Source organism: Triticum dicoccoides, chromosome 2A (assembly GCF_002162155.2).
Source record: "Triticum dicoccoides isolate Atlit2015 ecotype Zavitan chromosome 2A, WEW_v2.0, whole genome shotgun sequence".
NCBI classification, from domain to species: Eukaryota; Viridiplantae; Streptophyta; class Magnoliopsida; order Poales; family Poaceae; genus Triticum; species Triticum dicoccoides.
Genome location: NC_041382.1, coordinates 533,062,191 through 533,067,376, shown reverse-complemented (window position 1 = coordinate 533,067,376; position 5,186 = coordinate 533,062,191). Strand labels below are relative to the sequence as shown.

Below are 5,186 nucleotides of genomic sequence, written 5' to 3'. Positions count from 1 at the left end.
TTGTATCGTTCGTGCAGCTTCGTGAAGAGGAGGTTGTGCAAATTCCCTCTGTCACGATGCCTTAGGTTCTCGGTGTTGATCGAGACGGTGCTCCGGAGAATGCACCCGAGCTATCCCGCATACCCCTTGACTAATTCTGGGGGCGTCGTTGGATTCCCACTAGAGGACACTTCAGTAAATTCCTCCTTGACGGTGCCGAGCACGTTCGGGCCCCGGTCCTTCCGTTGCCTCTTCGGTTGGTTGCCATTTGTGGGTGCGCTGCCATCATCAGTGGTGGCATCCTCGGCGGCACCATCAGTAGTGTCATCCCCGACGCCACTAGGGGTTGTGTAGTCGGGATCGGTGTCTTCCGCGGAGTCCTCATAGCGGTGAGGTTCTTCCTCCATCCCCTGGGACAGATCCCAGAATACCTTGCCCGAACCGCCGGCCTCATCGTTGTGGGCCATGTTTCGCTCTAAATAGGAAAAAAGTTTGGTCAAAAATATGGTTATTGTCAAGGAACAAGATCTCTAAGTTAACCAAATAACCTAATTCTCGAGGAATGTCGCCAAAAAGTTGGTTATTGTCAAGGAACAATTGAGAGATGTTTGTGATATTGCCTAGGTGTTTTGGGATGGAACCTAAAAGCTAAGCTAAGCTCAGTGTTATTTAAGAGTTGGTTTGTGAGGAATTATCATGGTCTCATCATTTAGGGTTTGTCGACACCAAGGCATCCTAAAAGCTAAGCTTTTATCATTTAGGGTTTGTCGATGCCGAGGCACCCTAAAAGCCTAAGCTTTAATCATTTAGGTTTTTATCGACATCGAGGCACCCTAAAAGCCAAGGTTTTATTATTTAGGGTTTGTCGACGCTGAGGCGCCCTAAATGCTAAGTTAAGTTTTCATCATTTAGGGTTTATCGATGCCGAGGCACCCTAAAAGCTAAGGTTTTATCATTTAGGGTTTGTCGACGCCGAGGCACCCCAAAAGCCTAAGTTTTCATCATTTAGGGTTTATCGATGCCGAGGCACCCTAAAAGCCAAGGTTATAACATTTAGGGTTTGTCGACGCCGAGGCACCCCAAAAGCCTAAGTTTTCATCATTTAGGGTTTATCCATGAGGAGGCACCCTAAAAGCCAAGGTTTTATCATTTAGGGTTTGTCGACGTCGAGGCACCCTAAAAGCCTAAGTTTTCATCATTTAGGGTTTATCGATGCCGAGGCACTATCTCTCTCACCATCATAATTTCTCCTTAATAAATAAAGGATATATCTGTACATACTTGGTTCTGTCGTGTTGGATCGGGTTACTGCTTATGCTTATAGCTGATTTATTATTACACCACACCTTCAAAGGCCTTTTGCCAGCACCTTCATTCTAATAGAGGATTTCTACCCATAGTATTTCACTAAGTCCTAGTGACATAGCTCTATACTTTGCTTTGGCTGTTGATTTGGACATAACTAATTGTTGTTTGCTTCACCATGACACCATGTTTCCCTCCAACCAATGCACAATAGCATAAAGCTAATCTTCTGTCATCAGGACAATTCCCCCAATCGGCATCGCAATAACCATCCATATGACCATTCTTCTTAAGCCCCTTCCCACGACTGCATTTTAGATACCGCAAAATAGGTTATACTGCATCCATATGTCCACTCCTAGGATCAAGCATGTATCTGCCTACCACACTTGCGGCATAGGCAATGCCAGGTCTTATATGCCTTAAGTATAGGAGTCCCCCACCAAACCTGGCTTCTCTTAGTACATTCTAAGAGATTTGCAGATTCCAAGGTAGACTCTATACAAGGTTGGAAAAAGCGGTAGGCGTAAGCGAGGCGATTGGCCTTCGCCTAGTGCCTAGGCGGTGCCTAAGCGTCCTAGGCACGGCCTAGGCGGTAATATATTTTTTACTCATAGTGTATTTGTGATTATTATATGGGTGTTGATATTAGTTTAGGCCATATAAATAAGTTAATTACCATCTACTGCCATTGGAATATAACCCGTTTGGCATATCAGTGCAGTATGTAGCTTGATTTCTTGCTTGGGTAGGCAATTCCTTGCTTGCCCTGCGTGGACATCCATTTATGCCCTAGACGAGGCGTTTGGCCATTGCCTAGCGCCTCCTAGGCACTGCCTTTTCCAACAGAGACTCTATAGTTCCAAACAACAAGTAAGCATGAAACAGGAATGCAAATATGTCCACCTGATTCAAGTAAAAGATTAATGTTGCAGATTCGAATAAAAATGTGATAAAGAGGGCACCACTATATATTGAGTATTGATTCAACATCATGCTTTTTTGGAGATTGGTATAGCAAAAAAAAATATAGAAAATCTCCTAAAAAAGTCATGCTAAATACACATACATGTAGTTTATCGAGTGATGGAAAAAAAAGTTGATCCTACTTAATTAAGTACTAAGATACCTCGGCCCATGCATTAGTCGCAAGTACCCCATATGTCCTATTTTTTAGCAAAGTCATGCTAAAATTTACGGAAAATTTTAGCATGACCTTTGCTGAAAATAGGACATATGGCGTTCCCGAATTTGCCGGAACGGAAGTTAATCGACATTCCGGCAAACTCAAGGGCCTCTCGGGGTACCTGGAAAATCATCACGACACGATGGTCGGAGACAAAACCCAGCAAACTAGCAAAGTTACTGACGTGTTTACAAAAATTGTTTTCTATAAAAGATGATCATCATCTTTACAAGTCTTTCTCAATGTGATCAATTGATGGATCAACACATAAAACATGTCCAATAAGAGCATATAATTCAACAACTCCGCTGAAAATGAGAGCTGAAAGATGCAGGGAGCACAAACAGCTAAGAAAAATCAACCTCGTAAATGCCATAAAAGTAGTCTTGCAAACACTTCATATAAGAAAGCAACTTGTTAGCACCGTTCAAGCAAGCATCAAAAAGAACATGTCTACAACTATCAGACCATCACAAGTATCAACAGAACATGTCTACAACTATGTAACAAATCATGTCTAGTTGATCAGATGTAACAAATCTGACCATCACAAAAATCAAAAGAACATCTCTACACCATCATTCAGGCCATCACAAGCATAACAGAGCAATGGTGTTTTCTTCAGTTACGTTTGATCTGGCTTCTCGGAATCCACTGATCTTCAGATCCGCTGACCAATCCACTAACCTGTTGTTCATCAAAAGGAAAAATAAATGAGCATATGTTAAAGATCAAGTTGAAGCTGCACCTAATCCATGTGATTCTTATAACTAAAAAAGGGCATTGTTTGAAAGAAGAAGAAAAAAGATAGCAACTAGGGCCACCAACCAAATTAGGGCATTACTCATTGTTGCTTGTTGCAACAACCAGAATGTGCCTTCAAATACCATATTGCCTTGCCAAGGTACTCCTAAAAGTCTAAAGCTACCACTTAATCAACAACCACAGCCAGCACTGCATTGCTACGGTTGTGAGCATAAACAAATGGAGTCGGTCAAGCATTGGCCAAACCCAACCATTAACCACTCCAAAAACAAACTGCCTGATGGTAATTGGATAAGTATAATTACAAACAGAGGCTTGTGACTTGTTACATAGAAATCAAATCCCTCCATGATATGCCTTTTTTGGAGCGTTAAGAGGATTTGGAAAAATAGAATTTGATGGTGGAACCTTGGTTGGGTTTTATCAAGGAAAAGTTTGAAACCTTACCGGTTTCTCGGCATAAATTATTTGTTGTGACAGTGGTTAAAAGGGAAAATGGTGACCTTGTTTTGTTATGAACCTAAGACCAACATCCACCTTGGTTCAACCTTTTTTTGAAAAAACTCTGGTCTGGTCTCTGATCCGGAGAAGAATTCTTTATGGAAACCTTTCTCTGAGGAAGAGATGAGAAATGCCATGTTTTGGAGGAAGATGAGTTCTTGTTCAGTCTAGCAGTTAGTCAAAATCCCTTGTTACTTGCTCTCCATTATGAAACTCCCTGGTTGGAAAAATCATGCGATAGATGTCTCATTTTTGTGTGTGTTTGGGGATGTTGATGATAAGTAAAGGCATCACTTGACCAATTGTGGCATGGTTTGTAAGATGAAGGGATTCTGGTGGCCTAGTCACTCCAAATCTTAAGGAGGATATTAATCTATACAGACAAAAAAAGACACTAGTTTGCTGGAGTTGACAATTTTTTTTGGTCCAATTGGTTGACCACAATTTACTTGCGTAAAATGAAAAAAATCACCATTTGGCATGTAGGCATACTCTACGAATCCAGTGATTTGTGGGAAGAATAGCAACATTGGAAAGTTGATTATATAGATGTTCAAATCAACAGAAGAAGTAGAAGAAAAGGGGGGAAAGAAAGAAGCGGCAGAGTAGTACAGTACCTGACGGGATCTGGTGGCGGCGACAAGGATGGCGGCGAGTTGGGCCCTCCGTCTTGCTGGTAGCGGCGACGAGGGTGACGACCTGGCCTGGGTTGGAGGAGGCCGGGCAGAGGACGGTAGGGCGCGTCGCATCCGCGCTCGCTGGCCGTCGCTCGTCGGAGGGAGGAGAGGACAGGCGGGGCGGGCGGCAAGGAACCCTAGTTGGATTCGGGAAGGGGATCAATAGGGGGGAACCCTAGCTCGCTGGATTCGCTCGCTCGCTAGCTCTATTCGGGTTCGGGGAGGGGAATGGGGGATCGACCGAGACCGAGACCTAGACCCAGGAACCAGACACCAGTCTGATCCACCGCGCGACGGGGGAAGGTTAGCAATGGCGCACCATCTAGTGGTGCGCCGTAAAAACAATTATAGCAATGGCGCACCTACCCCTCATGCGTCATTACTAACTTTTTTTAGATTTTTACTTGCATCTAATATATTTTTAAAAACTGACGAAATATTCATGAGGACTTTTTTAGTTGCATCTAACTTTTTTTGGATTTTTAGTTGCATCTAACTTTTTTTGGATTTTTTTAGTTGCATCAAATTTGAAAAAATATTCATGAATTCAAAAAGTACATCTCAAGCAATGGCGCACCTACCCCTGGTGCGCCATAAAAACAGTTATAGCAATGGCGCACCTACCCCTGGTGCGCCATTACTAACTTTTTTTTTGGATTTTTAGTTGCATCTAATATTTTTTTAGAAAATGACGAAATATCCATGAGGACTTTTTTAGTTGCATCTAACTTTTTTTTGGATTTTTAGTTGCATCTAACTTTTTTTGGATTTTT

General features: G+C 42.5%; 1 long non-coding RNA gene across 1 annotated transcript; it reads right to left on the bottom strand.

The window, feature by feature from the left end:
- Positions 1 to 2,851: 2,851 nt before the first annotated feature.
- LOC119359530 lies at positions 2,852 to 4,710 on the bottom strand. The gene is made up of 2 exons (XR_005172581.1): positions 4,354 to 4,710; positions 2,852 to 3,157 (listed from the first exon to the last, which is right to left on the bottom strand). It is a non-coding gene; the product is annotated as an uncharacterized LOC119359530 (long non-coding RNA).
- Between the last annotated feature and the right edge of the window lie 476 nt (positions 4,711 to 5,186).